Here is a 23,877-nt window from a genome sequence, read left to right on the forward strand (position 1 = left end):
AATTGCGCCAACAGTCTCTGATGGTGTAGATGTACTTTGTCCCTCCATTAAAAACTCCTGTTGTCCTAATATGCAGTCCTATCTTTTCTAGTGGTAACCGTATAACAAGAGAACTATAGAAAGAGGGGATGGACGTGGTTTGAAGTGCTACCTGTACTAGATTTTTCACTTGAAGGAGAACCTTCATCGTCACTAGTGTTGGAAAGAAGAGAACTGGTTGGAAGGCTTAGCAAGATGTTTGTGGGACCTAAATTGTCTCAGGGATATGTTTGTGAATGAACATGTTACACGATTATCATGACTTTTCCAGGGGTGTAAATTTGTATATACTTTGGTATCAAGTGTTTTTTTATTGTTAAAGCCACCATATTACCAAGCTGTGGTTGCATTCAATTTCAGAGCCAGGAAGTTGGAAAGTTTTGTGGTACGTCAGTTGATGCGTGAGCTGCGGTGGAATAGCAGCACCCGGTTAGGACTGCTAAAGAAGTGTGTTAATCACCTCATGTGGTGATATTGCAAGAGAGATACACTTCTCACTAATTGGAAGAAAACGTACAATTTGAAACTACAGAATTTTGGCTGGTTCAGACTTCTCTTTCTGACCACCAAATTTGGATAAATACTATCATACTTGAGGTTATTGCTTGAACATTTTAGAGGAAACCTGAGGAATACGTTAAAAAAAGATCTACTGCCCACAATAGGACCTTCCCTGGATTGCTGGCCCTCTACTCTGATTGACTGAGGAGAGACTGGATTTGTGAAGACCCTTGTTGAAGTTAAGCTGGTTTTCCCTGCAAACAGAAGAACTGTCTTGCCCCATTGAAGATCTATGTAAGACCCAGTTGTCTGAAGGTATGAGTGGAGGACAACTCCAGGATGCATGATCAACCAGTGATACGTGATTCTTATCTAGCTAGTTGAGACAAAGACCAAAGACAATTATTGTCTACTTTGTGTAGCTGCTTTCTTGCATCATCACCAGTAAGCCTGCACCTCCCTTTGCCTCCCTGTTCATTTAGGTTCCCTTTGACAACCCTATCCACCCCACCCCCAGTGTGGGTCTTGGGCAATGGAACCTGTGATTTAAAAATATAATATGTAAAGGCTTTAAACCACTGTAAATGGTTAGTACTTGCCTGTAAATAAAACCCTGTTCTTCGCAGATTTAGCAATACCAGTACATTATGTTTATTAGGTGTTAATTATAGTTTCATGTGACTATCTGAGTTTCTCCTCCCTTCTAATTTCTCAGGTAATTCTTGACCTTTTGTTGTTGCTTAATAAGTTTTCTGGATCTTCCAGAACACATCTCGGGAACAGTGTGTCGTATTAGCGCCCCTGTCGCTAAGGACTTTGTCACTGTACCAACCTGAGACGGCCAGCTTGGACTGCAGTCACTGTGCAAACGATTGAACAGTACTTTTAGGAGACGTGTTTCAGGTAACAATCAATTCTATGAAATCTCACAGAGATCATTAGTGGAACCCAAACCCTGTTTCTTAATAGAAAGGCAAAATCAAGAACACTGAGAAACAATGTATATATTTTTTTACATTGAAATTCTATCCTAGTGCACACAATGCAAGTTGGAATAATAATAAAAACAAACAGAATTGTTACTGTAACTTTTACAAGAAATGTGAAGGGCAGAAAATATTATAACATATTGAATGTATATCAATCCCAGGCTCATATTTTTGGTTTATTAAGATAAACTCAGCACCGAAAGAAAAGCCTAATTTGAGTTTCAAATAAGGTTCACACCTGCACACCTGCTTTGAACGAGAATAATGTTTAGTATAATAGAGTTTTCTCCTATTCTCTTCTAAATTGGAAAGCAGGTTGATAAGCCCAGCAAGGGATGGCTGAGCATTCATTTTCTTAGCCTTCAGCAGAAAAAGGTGATATCATTCTGCATGGCCCGTCTTGTGCCATTCTTCAGGCATTTAGTTCCTCCTATTCTGTTCCCAATTTACATCAGAGTATATGGTCATTGTTTATCCTTTAGAAATAACTTAGTTACTTACCAGTAATCTACATTGCTCTGAATACTCTTTTCTCTTACCAATACTTACTGTTTGAGGTGTTCCACACCTACTCAGACATCACGTGACCTAGCTAGGGCTGATCAAAACGGAAAACAAACCGTACCTTCCGTCCCCGCCCCCTTCAGTGCTCTTCCCACTGTACGAGCAGTAATGGGGGAAGGAACCTACCACACTTCCCGCTCAGCCAAGCTTAAAGGGAATCTACGTTTTGAGAAATGGTAACAGGGAGGGAGAGTTGAAAGTATTGGTATGGGAAAAGGTTTTGGGAGTAATGGAAATTACCGGTAAGTACCCAAGTTTCTTGTACCACTACTCACTAAATGACATGATATACCGATGCATACTTACATTACCAGATTCGCCAACAAATAATGACACAACTCCCATTGATGCAAACAAAATCTTTATCACAAAAACTATAAGTATATATTAATTCAGGACATAGTGGCAGCTAGCAGTCTGGACCCTAACTCAATGGTCTCAAGATATCCCACATTCAACCTGTAATCTGAGTTAAAGGTCGATGGCGTAGCCCAAGTGACATACTTACATATATCCAGAATTGACACGTCACAAACCTCATCCCGGGAAGTAGCCATCCCTTGTGTGGACCTGCATTGAATTCTTCCTGTTAAAGCAGTGTCCTGCAAAGCCTAAGTCATCTCAACGGCAGCTCTAGTCCACCTGCTCATGTTAGGGTTGAAGGCTTAGTTTCATGTCGAAACATACCAAAATTAATCAATAAACTCCCAAACTGGCTATACATTTCTGATCTTGACAAATACATCTTGACTGCCCATAACACAGCCAGTGTGTGTAAAGCCTCCTCCTACGGAGTAGTAGGTGCTGGAAACAAATGAAGCAACATTATTTCCTGCTCCTAATGAAAAGAAGATAATATATTTGGACGGAAGTCAAGTCTCAATCTAAGCATCAGTATATCTGAAAAAATTCTCAAATATGGGGATGTGACAGATAATGAACTCAACTTACCCAGTCTATGGGCTGATGTGATGGACACAAAAAGGAAACTTTTAGATGTTCAAATCCACCTTGGCCAGGGGCTCAAAAGGATGAAACTACTATACCAGTGGAAGATGTAAAGAAGGTGTAGTTAATTTCCTCATTAAAGGAAAATCCCTTGAAATCCCAGTTCCTAAGGAATCCATTTTAGGAATACCCCAAGGAGCCTGTACTGCGTTTATAGCTGCCCACTGAACCTTCTGCTTACACCAGTTTGAAAAGGATGACCAATGATGATGATGATAAGACCTTCCTAAGACTACCCATCTTGACGTCTGCACTAAAGTCCTTCTGCAGACGTTCAAAGGAAGGAGGGGGGAATCAAAGGAGACACTGGTCATGGAAGAACCCATTCTGGGATTCTTACTATCACCCTCAACAGTGGAAACTAGCTCATCCTTGGCCAAAAGGGGGCTATTAAAAGGAGATCCGATTCTTCTTTCCTTAGGCGGGCCAATAGCTCATGTATCAAGGGAAAGGAAGAGAAAGCAAACAAGAGTAGAGGAGGCCATGGACATGTCAGAGCATCTATCCCCCAACAACCTACTTCCTGGAACATGGATATAAACCCTGATAAGAGGGACTTCTACGCACCTTTGACATGTTTCTTCCAAAACATTAGGTGGTAGACAAAAGTCATGGGAAGGAGAAAACCATGCTTAACCTGTCTGCTAACACATTGTCCTTCCCCCGATTATAAGTTGCTGACGGGGACATCAGGTGCTTCTCCACCCAGCTGATTATCTGATACGAAAGATACACCTGAGACTTTACCCCAGTGCCTGACTGTTCATGTAGGATTTTGGGACTTTTGTTTATTCTGATACTGAGAGAAATGGAGAAGTGCATAAAGAGCTGCCTTTTTTCCCCTTCCAATTCAAAGAGAAAACCTGCTCTTCTGGAAAACACTACCCCTGAACGGTTGCCCAGAGTGACACGCCAACTCACCTTGCTTGTAAGAGTGGTTAGAACTAAAGGTGACGAAATTCACTGTGAACCCTCTGGCTAGATTTGTGGGATTCAGCTACAATTGCAGTATTCCCCAGTTCTTGTTTCTTAAAGGCACCAACTCTTCCAGATTGTGCATTGCTGGATTCCAGAATTCCAAAATGTGACGAACAAAAGGACCCAAATAAAGTAGAGCCCTTGGAAACACAAATATACTTGATGCCCGCAGAGGGAGAGAGAAAAAACAAGAACAGAATCATGTTGGGGGCTCAAAGCCACCAGACACAAATCTGCCAATATGCATAACTCACTATGTGAACCAGGATTCAGAGATATGCTCTTGCAGTAAATGATGTCTGTAGACTCCCGTTTGTGAAGCAGGATTCGTATCTTAAGAGCCTTTGTTTGAGGCAGGTTCACAAATCTTAGATTTGTGTTGAAATGGGCTCCGGTAAATTCTAACTCCCAAGTTAGAATCATATTAGATTTTTAATGATTTATCGACAATCTGTGGTTTTCTATTGTTTGGCATGCTAAGCTTGTATGTACTTGAAGAATTGATCATGAGGAAGAATGGATTAGCCAGTCATCCAAGTAAGGGTGGAGTAGAATTGTAACGACGGGTGCTAGCACTTTTGTGATAACTCTTGAGAAGGAAGTCAGACCAAATGGAAGCAGTTGGAATTGTCCAAAGAACTTCTAGATAGAATGTAAAGAATCTATGATGAAGAAGATATCTGGGGATGTGTAAATAAGCACCCTTAACATTCAATGCTGTCTTCCTTTCCCATTAAGTAACTAGAGCAATTATAGGTTGAAGAATTTCCATCTTAGACGAGTCTTCTTCAAGAAAAGATTCATATTTCTCAGATTAATCATCAGTCTGAATTTTCCTGAAGATTTTTGAACCAGGAAGATTCTAGAATAGTATCATTTTCCCTTCTGGCTTTGCGGTACTGAACAAATTACTTCTTTGCCAATAAATCTGAAATTTCAAAGTCAAAGATAACTTTTTTACAGGAGATCTGAGATACGTTTGATGGTCAGGCCTTGACTGCAGTGGGGTTTGTTCGAATGCATTACTGTTCTCTTCAATTTGAAGAACCTATGCATCCAAGATATCTGCTTCCCATTTCTGAATAAAGAAAGAGGGGTGCTGTTTGACAAATCCTCAGCAAAGTGAGGAAAGCTTCCTGAGCTTCAGTGGTGGTAAGAAAGAGAGTGTGGAGTTCTGACCCCTAAAGGAAAATTACTATTTAGTTTTATTTCTTCCAGACTGGGACTGAAATGGAAAACCCTTCTGATGTTTTCACTTTGATTTTCTTCGCGAAAAGTCTGGTTTATTTTGAGACCTAAACAGTTGTACGTGTTTGTAATTTTTGAAGGCCCTACGCGACATATATTCTAGTTGGTCCCCAAACAATTTGCTTCCTGAAAAGGCATCTGGAGCTATCCTGCTTTCTTCACTCTCTTTACCTTCCTATCTCTTAGATAAAATTGGCACCGGGTTGCTTTGATACCGCAGAGAAAGCTGATGCTTTTAAACAGCACAAGAAACTTCTGATAGATTTTTGAAGAGTCTCTATCAAAAAAGCAATCCAGACTTGCATCTGGAACTCAGACAATCGAAGGCTTTTAGAATGGGTAATAGGGGAACTGATATCTTGTTTGTGTTTCTTCCTGTCATCCTTATCCTCCCCAGAACAATGACGCCTCTTGAAAGTGCGCTTGCTGTGATCCATGATGAACACAAACAAGCACCACGAAAGAGGACTCCTTTTAAAGCTTTAGCAAGGACCCTGTTGTCTAAATCAGTGACTATAAATTATCTCCTTTTACCCCACCCTTTTTTGTTGTCTTTAAAAAAATATCTATATTCAAAGTTTTATTTTAATGCATAATTTAATAAATAAATATAAAAATAAAATATTTGAATTCTTTGACAATGACTAAACATTTGCAACATCAACCCTTGAAAACGTTTAGATGTTAGCGGAGCGGGAACTGCATTGCAACGGTGATGGAGTTCCCTCTCCGTCAACACCGTGGTCTGCCAGCATAGATTTGACTACAATGATGACTCCTCCACAGCCAAAATTCTTCGAAGCCTGACGGAGAAAAGGCTGTTGAGAATTGGCTATATGTCAGTGTGCCCAATTAGGATTGCTGGACATATAGCCATTTTTTACGGGCCATCAAACCCAGGCAAATCCTGGCTGTAAGGGACAATTAAAAACAAAAATGCCCCCTCATCATAGGTGATGACTCCCATGGCGAGGGGGACACTATTTTTTTTCATTTTTAAAAACAAAATTCCGCCATTGTTTAGATGAGGTGGGTGTTCCGAGTGCAGCTTCCCAGCACATGTGATATGTTGTGTGTCACGGGATGTTTGCAGTCTTGTTGTAGATGAGGACTTTGTACCATTGTAAAAGAGGACCATTTTTTCGAATGCCGTTAAGGTTTGCGTAGGGTGGGTATAGTGCCCAGTGACATAATTGAAGATATTGGAGGCAGGAGTATTCTGTCAGGTGATATTCAATTTTGAATTGTTCTAAATATTTTATGGCACCCTTTGTGAAGAGATTGCTTAGTGTCCTGCATTCGTCTCCTTCTATTCAGGGAATGAGGTCGGAGGCAGTGAAGGTGTGGAGTCGGGATTTTGGGCAATCAAGGTGTTAGAGGAGGAGAAGGTAGTGAGGCCCCTTTTTACGTCCACGTGGTCCGAGATGTCAAGCACTGACTTAGTGGGTGTGGCAGTGTCTACTTAATTGGGACAGAGGTGATGTGGGAGCCAGCCCAGGTCCCACAGGGGACAGCAAGTCAACGCTCCGTCCATGTGGGACTAGGGTTTCTCGCTCTCTCTGACCACCCATTCTGATAGTAGCGTAAATGTGCGGTGCTGTAGTAGTGTAACAGTTTGGGGCAGTTTAGCCCGCCTTAACCCCTTGGTGGTAAAAAAGGGGGTGGTGATGGACGGAGTATCTGAACCAATCAAACACTCACACCCAGTCAAAAGATCTGGGTTTGATCCATCACCGTTCTTTGAGGGGGGAGGCGATTGTGAACTACCTTATCGCTAATGTGGGGTCAGTCTCCAGTGCAGTAACACTTTGGGAGGCACTGAAGCTCACTCTACGAGGGGTGGACATAGCATGGTGTGTGGCGGCCCATAGAAAGCGCCGGGAGGGGTTGGTCCGGGCTGAGACGGAGGTGGAAGCGCTTGAGCGTCGGAGCCAGGAGGTGGGTGACGGACCGGCAGTGCATCAGCTACTGCTGGCACAGCAGTCCTATGCCCCTCTCCTGATGGACGTAGCTCGTCAAATCTGGCTAGCAACACACAGTATAATCTGTCAATGGGGCGATAAGTCGAGTAAGATGCTGCATCAGCTCTGCCAGGGCGCTTTTCATCCCCAGGCCCATCTGGGTGTGCTGGATGAGACTGGTTCAAAAGGGGGTGGTGATGGACGGAGCATCTGAACCAATCACACACTCACACCCAGTCAAAAGATCTGGGTTTGCTCCATCACCGTTCTTTAGCCCACTCTGCCACCCCAGTTCAGACATGGCTATATGCAAATCAGTCTAACCCTGTGCCTCATGGGAACAGTCCAGCCCGAACTGCCAAGCCATGTCTTCCCTGGACCGGAAACAAGCTTCCGAGGACCGGTTTCTGGCATTCCAGCCGTCTTCAGCCCGGCTTGCTTGAATCCAGTGGGATAGTGAGCAAGGGACTCACGTCTGAGCATACCCTGCCACACTTATGGCGGCCAAAGCGGTACAAAAGGGGGTGGTGATGGACGGAGCATCTGAACCAATCAAACACTCACACCCAGTCAAAAGATCTGGGTTTGATCCATCACCGTTCTTTGAGGGGGGAGGCGATTGTGAACTACCTTATCGCTAATGTGGGGTCAGTCTCCAGTGCAGTAACACTTTGGGAGGCACTGAAGCCCACTCTACGAGGGGTGGACATAGCATGGTGTGTGGCGGCCCATAGAAAGCGCCGGGAGGGGTTGGTCCGGGCTGAGGCGGAGGTGGAAGCGCTTGAGCGTCGGAGCCAGGAGGTGGGTGACGGACCGGCAGTGCATCAGCTACTGCTGGCGCAGCAGTCCTATGCCCCTCTCCTGATGGACGAAGCTCGTCAAATTTGGCTAGCAACACACAGTATAATCTGTCAAAGGGGCGATAAGTCGAGTAAGATGCTGCATCAGCTCTGCCAGGGCGCTTTTCATCCCCAGGCCCATCTGGGTGTGCTGGATGAGACTGGTTCAAAAGGGGGTGGTGATGGACGGAGCATCTGAACCAATCACACACTCACACCCAGTCAAAAGATCTGGGTTTGATCCATCACCGTTCTTTAGCCCACTCTGCCACCCCAGTTCAGACATGGCTATATGCAAATCAGTCTAACCCTGTGCCTCATGGGAACAGTCCAGCCCGAACTGCCAAGCCATGTCTTCCCTGGACCGGAAACAAGCTTCCGAGGACCGGTTTCTGGCATTCCAGCCGTCTTCAGCCCGGCTTGCTTGAATCCAGTGGGAAAGTGAGCAAGGGACTCACGTCTGAGCATACCCTGCCACACTTATGGCGGCCAAAGCGGTACAAAAGGGGGTGGTGATGGACGGAGCATCTGAACCAATCAAACACTCACACCCAGTCAAAAGATCTGGGTTTGATCCATCACCGTTCTTTAGCCCACTCTGCCACCCCAGTTCAGACATGGCTATATGCAAATCAGTCTGACCCTGTGCCTCAGCTTGAATCCGGTCCAGGGAAGGCATGGCTTGGCAGTTCGGGCTGGACTGTTTCCATGAGGCACAGGGTCAGACTGATTTGCATATGGCCATGTCTGAACTGGGGTGGCAGAGTGGGCTAAAGAACAATGATGGATTAAACCCAGATCTGTTGACTGGGTGTGAGTGTTTGATTGGTTCAGATGCTCCGTCCATCACCACCCCCTTTTGTACCGCTTTGTTTGCCATAAGTTGGCAGGGTATGCTCAGACATTAGTCCCTTGCTCACTTTGCCACTGGATTCAAGCAAGCCTGGCTGAAGACGGCTGTAATGCCAGAAACCGGTCCTAGGAAGCTTGAATCTGGTCCAGGGAAGGCATGGCTTGGCAGTTCGGGCTGGACTGTTCCCATGAGGCACAGGGTCAGACTGATTTGCATATGGCTATGTCTGATCTGGTGTGGCAGAGTGAGCTAAAGAACGATGATGGATTATACCCAGATCTTTTCACTGGGTGTGAGTGTTTGATTGGTTCAGATGCTCCGTCCATCACCATCCCCTTTTGTACCGCTTTGTTCCCCATAAGTTGGCAGGGTATGCTCAGACGTGAGTCCCTTGCTCACTTTGCCACTGGATTCAAGCAAGCCTGGCTGAAGACGGCTGTAATGCCAGAAACCGGTCCTAGGAAGCTTGAATCTGGTACAGGGAAGACATGGCTTGGCAGTTCGGGCTGGACTGTTCCCATGAGGCACAGGGTCAGACTGATTTGCATATGGCCATGTCTGAACTGGGGTGGCAGAGTGGGCTAAAGAACGGTGATGGATTAAACCCAGATCTGTTGACTGGGTGTGAGTGTTTGATTGGTTCAGATGCTCTGTCCATCACCACCCCCTTTTGTACCGCTTTGTTTGCCACAAGTTGGCAGGGTATGCTCAGACGTTAGTCCCTTGCTCACTTTGCCACTGGATTCAAGCAAGCCTGGCTGAAGACGGCTGTAATGCCAGAAACCGGTCCTAGGAAGCTTCAATCCGGTCCAGGGAAGGCATGGCTTGGCAGTTCGGGCTGGACTGTTCCCATGAGGCACAGGGTCAGACTGATTTGCATATGGCCATGTCTGAACTGGGGTGGCAGAGTGGGCTAAAGAACGGTGATGGATTAAACCCAGATCTGTTGACTGGGTGTGAGTTTTTGATTGGTTCAGGTGCTCCGTCCATCACCACCCCCTTTTTTAACCCCTTGGTAGCATAAGGATTTTGCCTGATATACATATGGCTTCTTGCCTCCCCATTTAAATGAGAGGGGCTAAACTTGAAGCAATAATATCTGAGGTGGGAAAAGGCATAGGGAGTGATTGGAAAAGGTATAGGAGCCTCTGGAGGATATTTATCTTCACAACGTTAATGCAGCCTAGACACAAGATGTAGAGGGGTTTCTTTCATCTGACGTCTTCGAGAGTCTGCCGGCGGTATTCCGTTCAGTGGTCCTTAGTCCAGCCTTTGAGTTTGGAGGAGAGATTGAGGTCCAGATAGGGGATAGTGTGCAGGATCATAAGGTTGAGTTGTATGACTTTGTTAGGTTAATTTTACAGCCCAAGAGTTTTTTTAATTCCTTCAGAACTGACACCACTGTGCAGGCAGTAATGCAGATAAGTTGGTCAAGGTGAAGAGGAGATCATCCACAAAGAGGTTAATCTTGTGGAGACGGTCCCCAAAGGTGATTCCACTTATCAGATGAGATTGTCTGATTTTAATGACTAGGGTTTGACCACCAAGGTAAACAGTAAGAGGGAGAAGGGCAACCCTGTCTAGTCCCCCTAGAGAGCTTGATAGGCAGTGTGGGCATGCTATTGACTAATGACTGCTGTCGAAGTGGAATGTACCGCCATGATATTGTCTTTCATCTTGGAAATCAGGAGGATTTTCTCTAAGATTGACTTGAGGAAGGCCCAGCTCATGTGGTAGAATGCCTTCTCAGCATCAGGGGAGAGGATCATAGTGTACATTATCCACCAGATAAGCTAGCCGCCTGATGTCAGCGCCTTGGCGATGCCTCACAAAGCCGACCTGGTATGGGTCAACCAAACTAGGGAGTAGAGCATCTAGTCTTAGAACCAGTATTTTGGTGTATAATTTTGCATCTGTGTTCAAAGGTGTGATGGGGTAATATGATGCACGTTCTGTTTGAGGTTTGCCTGGTTTGGTGATTATTGTGATCTAAGCCCCATTCAGCTAAGACAACCTAATTCCCGGATTTATCGGGCCAGCAGCGAGGAATGAGGTTGTCTTAGCTGAATAGGGCTTTAATTGAAGAAAGTGGACTGCAAATAAGCAAGATGCTTTTACAAGACCACTGTAATAGCTGTTTACAGGGAAATCGTTGTTGAATTTGGATGAGGATATATGTTAGAACTGCTGATTGGGAATTAAGTAGACGCGGATGACCTAATGAAATACGGTGCTCATAACATTTTGGAAACCATTATTTTAGAATAAACATAAAAATCAGAACCTTTTGCGTAGGTAGAAGTTACACAGAAAGAACACTGCACCATAGCCCTGATGACATCCCACGTTGGACGAAACTCGTTGGCTGAATTTATTAGGAACTTCTGTTGATGAACTGCTACAAACTTGTCAATTATTATTGATAAACTGTCATAATCGTTGTGGAAAGACTATCCTAAAGTGACGTGCAATAAATTGTGGATCTGTGAATTCAAGGAAATCTGTCTTTTTGATTGAATCAGTTGGGAACAAATTTGCATTTGCAAATACTGATTACTGAATACGGCGCTCCCTTCATTGTGGTATTCTTCTTTTAATACATCATCTTAGAATTCTATATTATTAAGACTGTTTCATTGTCATGTTTATTTTTCAATCTGACCTCTCCATCACAGACGTTTCTTTTCTTTAAAGATACAAAAGAAGCTCTTGCCAATTATCTTAATTTCACAAGTGACAAAGACTAGTGATTGAGATATCAGGAAATTATGGACCGGTCTAAATTGGCTCATCATATTTAAATAGTCCATTGCTCGATGGACAGTGTAAGCCATCACTATATGCCACCAAAAGGCTAACAGGCCCCTTTGTGACAGCCCCAATCTCACATGACTAGATTTGAACAAGTTATATTATGTAGATTTGTAAAGTGCACTCTCATCCGAGAAGGTATCCTGGTGCTCAGCAGGTGTGAGTCTAGGAACACCTAGGGCCTAGTGGGACAACTCAAAAAGCCAGGTCTTCAGATTATTGCATATTTCAAGAAGTGAGGAGGAGGTCCTTATGTGTAGTGGCAGTTCATTTCCATACTTTAGGAGTGATGTAGGAAAAGGCTTGACCGCTGGTTCAGTTTTTCTGTATTATGTGTGGGATTTGTGCAAGTAAGAGTCTGGACGAGTGGAAGAGTCTTGTAGGTTTGTGAAAGCAGATGCAACTGTTGAAGTATGTTGGGCAAGTGTTATGTAGGGCTTTGAAAGTATGGGTGAGGAGTTTGAATTGTGCTTGTTTGTGAATGGGAAGCCAACAGAGGTCCTTCATATGTGGTATGATGTGAGAAAGTTGTGGGAGATTAAGAGTGGCTCTGGCTGCCGAGTTCTGAACGGTCTGCAGCCTTCTGGTGAATTTTCTGTTGATCCTGATGAAGTGGGTTTTCCCACATTTCAGCATGCTTGTGACCAGGGCGGTTTTCCGGATGCTGATTGGGAGCCATTTGAAAGTTTCGGTAAGCATATTTAGAGTATGGAAGCAATATGTGGTGACGGCATTAACTTGAGTGGTCATGTTGAGTATGCTGTCAATGACCACCAGATGGAGTCCCACATTGAGGTGCTCTTTCACAAGATCACAATTTCAATCTTGTCGGTGTTGAGCTTTAGACAGTTGGTCTTCATCCAAGGGACAATTTCAATCATGCATGCAGTCAACTTGATCTAGGTATACTGCGTGTCTTGTCTGTGAGAGAGCGAATGAGTTATGTGTCATCAGCTAGGCAGAAGACGTTGATATCTTGAGATGGGAGGGTGCTAACTAGTGGGATTACGTACGTGTTGAAGAGGGTCAGGCTCAGGGAGGAAATCCGCAGATAAGATCACAGACATCCAAGATTTATGTTGCCATGCTGGCTGACTGGTTTCTTCCAGCCAGGAAGGAGTAGATCCTTTGGAGTGCCTGTCCTTGGATTATGATTTTGTGTAGGTGTTGGATGAGGATTGGGTGGGAGACTGTCAAATGCTGCGGAGAGGTGCACGAGGATGAGTGCTGCCCTGTCTCTTCTGCCCAGAGTCAAAAAGATGTTATCCATGGCAGCAATGAGGGCAGTTTCTGTGCTGTGGTTGTGTCTGAAATCAGACTGTGTGGTCTCGAGGAGTTGGTGGTCATTGAGATATTTAGTGACGTGTCAGTTGATGATTTTCTGTAAGACCGTTGTCAGGAATGGTTGTAGGGAGATTGAACTGTAGTTGCCGACTATTAAAGGGTCCATAAAAGGTTTCTCCAGCAACGGAAGGACAGTTGAGTGTTTGAAACCATGTGGAAAGTCGCAGAAGAGGTGGAGGCATTCAGAATGGGTGTGAGCATGGCACTAATGGGTTGCAGTCTTCTGAAGTAGGTGTGGTTGGGGCAGGGGTCTGATGGGGCTCCTGATTGGATGGACTTCATGGTGGCGGTGGTTTCTTCTGGGGGTGATAACAGGCCATGTGGTTAGCATTAATTTTTTGGGATAAGATAAGGTGATGTTTGATGAGATCTGTTGGGCCCAGTTGAAAGCTGAAGTTGCTGTACATGGTGATTTTGTTGCTGAAAAATTGAGAGGGATTGTTGCAGACATCCTTCGAATGAGTCATCAAATTCGAAGTGGCTGACGGTGAGATAAAATCTTTTACAATAGCAAAGATTTATTTGCTTCTGTTGATGCTGGCATTGATGCGGTCTGCCAGTACAACACACATTTGGTGGTCCGGATCGTTAGATGGAGGTGTCTTAGGGCTGATTTGAACGTGCTTCTGTCTGTATTGTCCTGACTCATTCTCTATTTGCGCTTCAGTTGTTTGCAGTGGCATTTCATCAGTCTGAGTTCCTTTATGTATCAACTGACTTGGGGGTCTAGATCTTGCTTTGTTGTTTTTAATGGGGGCCAGGGAGTCTGAACTAGTAGTGGTGTTTTTGCATTGTACCAGGACGGGGACACTGAGCTTGACAAGGACGTGATGTGTCCAGGGAACTGGTGTGGGCTCATCAATTCGGTTGTTGAAAATAGGGTCCGCAAGGTATTCGAGTACAGGGGAAGGTCCTTTTAACTCTTAGGGTGAGGTCCAGGTTTCCAAGGTCTTCAATGAATGTTCTTGAGGTGGGGTTGGCGTCACGAGAAGTTGTTTGATTATGTACTAGTAATCATCATTACTCCCAAACCTATCTTTATTGCATTCTTTCAGCCAAGAGGTTCAGCATTGCCTGGATAGGCACAACTTTATTTAGAAAAGTCAAAAGCTTAACCCTTTATCTGAAGGTCCTCTCTAACCACTATTGGGGAGCTGTTAATGGGCTTTCACCCAGGCTCCAAACCACTGTAATACATACTAAGCAACTACATCAGCTAGATTGTATGTATCACATAGGAAGGAAGAGAGAGAGGGGGGTACAATAAATTGAATGAGTAAGCTGGCCCCGTGAGTAATGAATATTACTAGGAAGCAGTCATTACCTGCTGAAGTCGATTCCCTGCTCCCTCCATACGTCATGGGAAAGTGCCAATGGAACTTTGCATACGAAAACACAAAAGAAAAGAATACCACCACCAGCGCACATGAATTTCATTTATTAACAGCATGAAAATATTAATTACAAAGAAATCGCTCAATTACCAAAATCAAAGATCCTTTCACCTGCTAGTCGCAGTTTAGGGCAAAGGGGGAAACAATACCAAAAAGGCTGCCTGGCAAAAATTGGGTACAAAAGGGGGTTGTGATGGACGGAGCATCTGAACCAATCAAACACTCACACCCAGTCAAAAGATCTGGGTTTAATCCATCACCGTTCTTTAGCCCACTCTGCCACCCCAGTTCAGACATGGCCATATGCAAATCAGTCTGACCCTGTGCCTCATGGGAACAGTCCAGCCCAAACTTCCAAGCCATGCTTTCCCTGGACCGGAAACAAGCTTCCGAGGACCGGTTTCTGGCATTACAGCCGTCTTCAGCCAGGCTTGCTTGAATCCAGTGGCAAAGTGAGCAAGGGACTCACGTCTGAGCATACCCTGCCACACTTATGGCGGCCAAAGCGGTACAAAAGGGGGTGGTGATAGACGGAGCATCTGAACCAATCAAACACTCACACCCAGTTAAAAGATCTGGGTTTAATCCATCACCGTTCTTTAGGCCACTCTGCCACCCCAGTTCAGACATGCAAAAATTGGGTACAGAAACCCACAGAGCCTTTGCCCAGTAGGCCTTCATTCTTTAATTAGACTGACATTGATAACACATTGTAAACTCATTCCCTGTCATTACATTAGCAGTAGAGATAACAGACTGCAGTCGCCTGAAAAGGAATGGAAACAAAGACAAAGACCTTTCTTTCAGGACCAGAATTGACAAAGAGTGACACACGTAACCTGTCCTTCAAAAGTAAATTACAACAGTGCCACTTACTGATACTTACAGTTTAACATACACACTTCTCAACAACCTCAACGATTGCAACTGAGCTTTTGGTGGGGTAGTGCAAAAAACATGTTATCCAGGCAAAAATCTCACTTATAATCCTAATTGTTCTTTTAATCTTGTACTCAGAGACAAGAATAAAGCCAAGAGATTGCACCCTAGCACCAATATGCAGGATTCTGTGACTGTGGGCAACAGTTATAATTAAATAAGTAATGAGTCATATGTGATCAGGTGTTGGGCCAAACTAGCTTGTGGAGGTGACCACCTCCCTGCAGCGTGAAGAATGACCAGTAAGACATCAGAAGTTAGATAATGGGTTCTAAAACATCCACCATCTTTAGAAACCCCACGCTGTAATGGGGCCAGGGAAAAAGAAAATTAGTCAACTAAGCATACAGCTAGTATGAGAGTTGACTGTCAGATTGATTTTAAGGCCATTTCAGAGCACAGTGAAAGCAAAACGGAGGTCCTCTTGCCTGAGTATGACAATTCATTGATTCTCAAGTGGCAGTTTCCTAAAAGCAGGAGCTGTACAGGGGACCATCTACGCTTTGTGCTGTGCTTCAAACACATCTAATACAGGATGCCAAAACGAGTAAAATGTGACAAAACCCTTGGAGAATCATAAAATATAATATAGCTTTATAGCCCGCTGCCAAGAGCTAAACCAGTTGTTAAAGACCCTCAACTTGTGTTATATAGAAAGAGAGGATGTTTATTGACCGGTTTAGCCCAATTCAGAAGGGATATAAAGCTATTTAATATTCCCCTCACTCTGTTGCTTCACAAGTCCCCCCTAAACTGACATCTGGTATCCGTCTCATGAGCATCCAGAGGAGTTTGTACCAAAGGGAATCGCACACTAAGATAATTGGAAGTCAGACATACCGCTCCAATTCACTCATTATCTATGGTAACACAGTAATCATGAAACTGAATGTTGTGCATTGGAGACCAGAACTGGAGGAAGTGCCTGGCAAGGATCCTCGGATGTAGGCAAGTTCATGGACTAGAAGGAGAGCTGTAGACATGTCCATGTGCACTCTTAACCACCTCAAGCTAAATCTTCTGGTCTTACTCTGGTACTCCCTTGAGTATGTGTGTGAATGTACCTTTCAGGTCTAATTTATCTTCTCTTATCATATACAAAGAGTACCTTGTGCCTGACCCACTATGGGCGTCCTTAAGCTGTGTACACCTGGAGTTGACTATAACACCTCCCTACACTCAACATTCCGTGGGCAATCAGCCATTGGTCTGCATGTTTGTAACATGGCTGGCACCAAGACATGGCCTCCATACCCTGCCCCCGCCCTCCATAGGCTTCCAACAACTGCTGGGAACGGCACATGGCCTGGCCTTTGGAAAGCTGCTACACCGAACTCATCGCAGGCAGAAAACACCTGCAGCGCACAGCATTTGTCCCTGTGGTGCAGAATTTGTCACAGGGCCTGGCCTGGTCTAGACCATCCTCTGTGCCCAATTGAGCATGGCTGTGCTGGAGGGTTACCCACATGGGTTTGCCTCCAGACGTCTGCATGTTGGTTGGCCACAGTTCCTGCTCTCAGCCAGCCCCTGCGCTCAGTTCTCCATTGAAGGCAAACAACCACAGCGCGCAGTCTTTGGCCACGGGCAGTAGGGATTGGCTGTAGACACTGGCCTCAACCCAGCATCCACATGGGCAACCAAAACGTGCAGCCTGCAGTTGTAGCTGATGTGTGGTAAATAAATAAATAATACCCTATTTTTGACTAGACATATATCATAACAGATAGCTCAATAAATAAGAGTCAAGATTCGAGGTAGTAGGAGTTTTGCAGGTTTAATACAGCATAAGGACAGGAACAGGACAACCTGCATAGGAATAGGATGACAGGGCCCAGCAGGGCGACAGGGGCCCAGCAGCTGCTGGGGCCGGGTCTGGGATGAGCGCGCTAACTTTTAATAACATTACACGAGCATATATACATAGCGCAAACACATAGCATTACATTGCAGTAGGCGTAGCAGTGGGTGGAACAGAAGGCGTGACGCGTAGCAGTCGCGAAAGATAAGAGTAAAAAGAAGGTGTAACTGGGCGTATACATAGACATGTGGTGCAGACGTAACAGAATATGTCATGAATGGGCGGAAACATAGGAGGGGGCAACCTAAGGAGCCGGGACCTCTAACCTGGTGGTGCGCGCAAACTGGCAATGACGTGTTACTAGGAGAAGCTGGGGGCTATGAACTCTGTGCTAGGAGCAGAGACTAAAGTCTGGAGGGTCGGAGCGACATGTACCTAAACAGTATCTAGTATCTGATGTTTAGAGAACATGTTGATATAAACTAGAAGTCATGAGGGGAAAAGCTAACTGACTCTAAGACTGGACCATGCATTATTCTACATGTAGTGCGTGATGAAGAATATTAAATGACCATTAAATACAGTATTTCTCCTAACATGGAGCCGCATAGGCTAGACAATGACGGAAACTATTGATGCAGTTCAGTAGCTTAGGAATGCAGAGAAGGAGGACTGAACTGATAGCTGGAATCATAACATAGTCTTGGCAGACTCAGAGGCAGAGCCAAGCTGCACCGGGCACTGCGAGGCAGGAAGTAAGTGAAAGGTCGAGGATACAGGTGGGGGCTGGATCGCTCCTCAGCGAGGCTTCAGGAGACAGGAGCTGAATCTGATGTCCGGGCCCTGTTGAGGCCTGGAAACGGGGACTTTATAATGAAATAACGTGCACACTGAGAAACGTGGCAACATTACTTTACATAGGCCTGATATTCGTAGTATTCACGAGGACTGGGAAACTGGCATACTAGAGGTGGACACAACTATAATTGCGTCTTTAATCGGACATGGGGAATAACATATGCATATTGGTCATGCACACATAACATATGAGGGATGACACGTAGGGACACAGAACATGGCAAAATTTACTTTTCCACATTCCCTCCTTGTCACTACGTTTCCATCAGGAAACATCAATATTCATGATACCATCTATCATTTCATACAGTACCATTTGCTTGTCTCGAATTGTCTTGGAACGGGATTTAGAACGAGGCTTGGGACTAGGAATACAAGAGGTAGCACACATGCCGCAAATCGCAGGGCTACATTGTATACAGAGGCAGCAGCTGAATATAATCGCTACTGCAATACCTAGAAGGGACAGGACTTTCCATCCCCAGGCGGAAATTATATTCCAGAACCAACCGGACCATGTCCAGGTGCCTGGATCTTGGTGTAACAGATGGGCAATTTTATGGAGTCTGGTTATAGCTGAATAAACAGACGGCGCGTTATTTGGAATGAAAATGCAGCAACTAGATCCGAGGACTTTACAGGCCCCGCCCCTATCGGCCAGTATGACGTCAAGGACGAGACGATTCTGGAGCACGACAATTCTCATAAAGGATTGCTCTTCGGTTAAGTTACCTAGAGCGGAGGCAGTCTCATCTACTACTGCTTCAAGGGTTCTTGTTAACCTACGGATTAGCTTACTATTTACAACTGTACCTAAATAAGGGAACACACCTTTATCAATATCAATGAATTGTTCTGCAGCAGTTTCAGTATAGTCGACAATCGGGAGGTTTCTCTTGTGTCTAGTATGTACTAGGAAGGAATTCCTATGGTAGTCAGGTGGGGCTAGGAAAACAGGTGGCAGTAGGAAGGCAATGTAACAGGTTCCCTCCCAATCGAGGGGCAGACGAACATATGCAGTTTGACCACAAACAAAATAAGAATGACGTGAAGTTTTAAAAATAGATTTCCCACTGTCACTATACTGGATAATAGTAGTACAATCACTATGTCCTACGTGTACAGAACCATAATTACGGACACATAATTCGCCTTTGACTGGTAGTACTGAAATAGCAGGTGAGTCTGGAGTAGTATCAGACTGAACATTCAGGACCATGAAATTCGACTAATAATTACCTAAATTATACACTTCATTTTCTAGATCTAAACCTGTTCTGTGGGGGAAACCTTGCTTGTCTGGGAAACATGTACTGTTAAGAAAAGACATATCTGTTAAGGAGGACGTTAACGTGGACCATGCTCCACACGAACCATTATGTGAAAATGGATAAGGAAAAAGTGGCAGAACTCCCTTCGGTGTCTGGAAAGGGGGGAGTCGACCACACACCCAACAATTAGTGGCATTGCTGGTCTGGTGTGAGTAATGTAACGTACGGATAAATGAGTTATTACGCATAGCGAGGCGGTATGAATATTCGTGAGGAGGCAGATCACTAAACGTGTGTTCTACTGTAACATTAGAACGCTTATTTAGATGAGGAACTGGGAAACACAGGAAAAATGCGTAACTAGTGCAGGAAATCATAATACTGATGAATAATATGAAACTTAGAAAAACGATACATTGAATTGAGTTTTGACTAACTCTCTCACTATGGGGGTCTATTTTATACATGTCAGAAACAGTCTAACCGTTTCACCTAGGGGAGGACTTATACAATCAAACTGACTGACTTATTTTACTAGACCGGAGTTTTTGCTTATACTCCTGCTGCGGAGTTTTCTCTACCAAGGGAGGGGTTGTAGCAATGTCTTTTGCGGGACAGTCCTTTAAAACAATATTTTGGCAAGTCTTGATATCCTGGGAAATGTTCTTTAAGGCGGGTTTCAGTCCATTAAAAAGTTTAACATGAGAAAGGTGTATCCATCCCTTGCGTCCTTCCAATTTCACGGCTGTACGGGTGGTGAGGAGGACCTGACGGGGCTCTTTCCATCGGGGCTCCAGCGGACTTGATCTGTCAAAGTTTCGGACCATCACCATCGAACCTGGAACGATCTCGTGCGGTGCCACCTCGGTATTGTCTGGAAATGCGGCGGCAACCTGTGAACGACATGAGTTGAGGGCAGACATCAAGGAAGCTAGGTAATCTGTCAGCATATTACATGAAACATCAGTAATACTTCGGGGTCTAGGAGTACCCCACATGTTAGGGGGGCGGCCGAATACGACCTCATACGGGGACAGACCTGACCTGGAATGTGCGACCATGCGCATATAAAACAAAGCGACTGGCAGAGCTACTAGCCAGTCCACACCCTTGTCTTTGCATACTTTGGCAATTCGGATTTTCAGAGTCTGATTATGTCTCTCAACGAGACCGGCTGCTTCAGGATGGCGTACACAATGAAACTTCCACTGGTACCCTAACAACAGGGAAACGTGCTTCATCAACTCAGATGAGAATGGCTGACCGTTATCAGAATATACGACTCTAGGGAGTCCATATCGAGGGAAAAATTCACGAACCAACTGCTTGGCAGTGGTCGCGGCTGTGTAATCTGGGACTGGATATGCTTCTGTCCATCTGGACAAAGCGCATACAACTACAAGGACATACTTGAAACCTCGACATCGCTCCATCTGAATATAATCCATCTGGAGGACTTCAAAAGGGTGGTCAGGAGGCTGGAATCCACCTTGTTCCACCGGGACACTTTTACCTGGATTAAACTGACAACATATCATACAGGTACGGACTTTCTGCTTGGCTGCAGCTCGTAAATGCTTGTTGAACCAAATGTTCTGGATACTGTCTAACATAGCTTTTTCTCCTAAATGTGCTGGACTATGTGCGGTATTAATGATGACTTGAACCATAGAGTCGGGGAGAAACCATGCGGTCCTACCCTTTGTTAACCATCCTTGATCTGTCTGGACCCCTCCTTGTTCAGACCATTTCTTGATTTCATCGGGAGTAGCATGTAACTGGATATCTATGACATCTTGAGTAGGGTCCTTAACGGTCATACATGTAATCGGATCTGGAGTATGTGTCTTGTTAACTGGAATGTCTGGAGTCTGGGCTGTAAGCTTGGCTGTGCGATCTGCTAGATCATTACCTTGAGAAATAATGTCAGTAACTTTCGTATGTGCTTTGCATTTCATGATAGCAATGGATGTCGGTAAATGTATGGCATCTAACAGAGCTTGAATAAGGAGACCATGCTGAATCTTGGTTCCATGAGAAGTCATGAAACCTCTCTCCTGCCAGAGCACTCCAAAGTCGTGTACAACTCCAAATGCGTAACGTGAATCTGTGTAAACATTAACTTTCAGGTTCTTGGCGTGTATACAGGCTTGTGTCAGAGCAACTAGCTCTGCTGCTTGAGCGGACAGGGTATCAATACGGTGTGTTTCAATAACTTCAGTGTCAGTAGTCACTGCATACGCGGCGACTAGTTCTCCTGTACTAGTTCTCATACATGAACCATCCACATAAAGTGTCAGGTCGGGATCTGGTAACGGAATGTCTGTCAGGTCTTGTCTTGGCTTTGTCGTAATGTTGACTACTTCCACACAGTCATGTGTGGCTAGATTTGAATTAACTGATGGTAACAGTGTAGCAGGATTCAGGATGTTGCAGCGTCTAATTTCTATGTGTGGCTGAAACAGTGTCAATTCATAACCTGTTAAACGTGCAATTGTCAAGTGCTGAGTTTGTGTTCGGTTTAAAAGAACTTCCACGGAATGTGGAACTTGTACTGTCAGGGAGTGTCCTAAAACTATGGAATCACTTTGTCTGATAGCTAGTGCTGTGGCTGCAACTGACTTGAGGCACGCAGGCAACGCCTGGGCGACTGGATCTAGTGTGCTAGAAAAATAAGCACAGGGCTTGTATTGTCCTGCTTGATCTTGTGTAAGAACAGATAATGCTGTACCTTCACGTTCAGTAACGAAAAGTGTAAAAGGCTTACTGTAGTTCGGTGTCGCTAGAACTGGAGCTTGGCATAGGGCTTTCTTTAACTCGTTGAAACTAAGTGTATGTTCAGATGTCCAAGGGAGGGCAGTCGATACGGCTGCCTCCTGTGTCGTTAACTGTATCAGTGGCTTGGCTAGAAATGCATACTGAGGAATCCATTGTCGGCAATAAGAAGTAAGGCCGATAAAGGCACGTACCTCCTTCTGGGTTCTGGGCTGGGGAAGACTCGCTATTAACTGGATACGGTCTGGTGTCAACTGCCTACCCCTCTTGGACAGTAAGTGTCCTAAGTAGACCACTTGCTGGACACAGAATTGAAGCTTCGAAGGGGACACCTTGTGCCCCATCTCGGCCAGGAAATACAGAACCGTCAGTGACGCACGCTCGCAGTCACGTTCAGAACGGGCTGTGATCAGTAGATCATCGACATACTGGAGCAGGGCAGTGTCAGTTGGCATATGAATGTTGTCAAGTTGTCTCTTAAGTGCTTGGCTGTAAATACTAGGACTTTCTGTGAAACCTTGAGGAGCGCGTGTGAACATATAGCTCCTTCCATTTAAACAAAATCCGAAAAGAAACTGGCTGTCTGGATGGATGGGAACACTAAAAAATGCGTTCTTGAGGTCTATGACAGTGAAGAATGTGGCTTCGGAATCAATGGCTGTCAATAGGGAAGAGATATCTGGGACAACTGGGTACTGCGGAATAATACATTTATTAAGTTCTCGTAAATCAATCACTAATCGATATACTGGGGGTGCATTTGGATCAGTACGTTTCATAACTGGAATGATCGGAGAATTACATACGTTGGAGTCAGTTTCTACAACTACTCCTTGAGCCATGAGCTCGTCAATAATTTTGGATAAGGCTGCTACAGCCTCAGGTGGCAATCTATACTGTCTGATTCGTGGTAACACTACACCTGGTTTCAGGGTCACACGATGGGGTGTGATTTGCATGTAACCTACATCAGTTGGACCTTGCGCCCATAAATACTGCGGAACTTTAGACAGTCTTGAATCAAAATCTCGTAATACATAGTGACCCTTAAAGTCACGTAGGAACAGACGTATTCCCTCTGGGGAGCAGCAAATAACTGCACCCAACTCTTTCAGTGTCTTAATGCCTAATAGATTTTCTGGACATGACTTAGTAAGTAACAGATCAGTAGTACGGGACAATGGACCTACTTCTAGAGTGACTGGCTTTGAAATCTCATTAACGATCGGCTTTCCTGAAAATCCAAGGGAAACATTTCTTGAGCCTGAGAGCGGAGCCCCTGGAACCTCGGCATGACTAATTGTGGTCCTACTTGCCCCTGTATCAATCAGAAACTTTCTATCTTTCCCTAATACTTGACTGTGAACATAGGGACCTTCTTGATCTACAGGAATCTCGATGAGAGGCAAGCCTACCTCCCTCTCTAGGCTGTTTCATGAATATGGCTGGTACTCTGGATACTCAGACTGTGCATACTGGTACATCTGCGATGTAACATGCTGTGTTGCAGCAATAGGCTGCGGTGCTGTGACTGTCTGTGGTGTATTCTGTGACTGAGGAGTCTGTGAAACTTGTTCTTGTCTAGGCGGACGTGGTCTTTCTTTAGTCTTACCAGTAGCTATGTTGTGTTTCAGAACTGCACACTCATTTATAAAATGACCTGGCTGTTTACAATAATTGCAGTTCCCTTTAACGGGAGCTGCAGGA

At 44.8% G+C, this 23,877-nt stretch overlaps 1 protein-coding gene across 3 annotated transcripts in view; it reads left to right on the forward strand.

The window, feature by feature from the left end:
* GJC1 (gap junction protein gamma 1) overlaps nt 1-23,877 on the forward strand; it is a 346,863-nt gene that overhangs the window by 51,612 nt on the left and 271,374 nt on the right. Inside the window, exon 2 of one of the 3 annotated variants that reach the window (XM_078645151.1) lies at nt 1,306-1,443. The exons of the other annotated variants lie outside the window; for them this stretch is intronic. The gene's annotated coding sequence lies outside the window, so the exon portion shown is untranslated. The remainder of the gene's footprint in view (nt 1-1,305; nt 1,444-23,877) is intronic. 3 annotated transcript variants of the gene reach the window in all.

This window comes from Lissotriton helveticus, chromosome 5_1 (assembly GCF_964261635.1).
Source record: "Lissotriton helveticus chromosome 5_1, aLisHel1.1, whole genome shotgun sequence".
Lineage (NCBI taxonomy): Eukaryota > Metazoa > Chordata > Amphibia > Caudata > Salamandridae > Lissotriton > Lissotriton helveticus.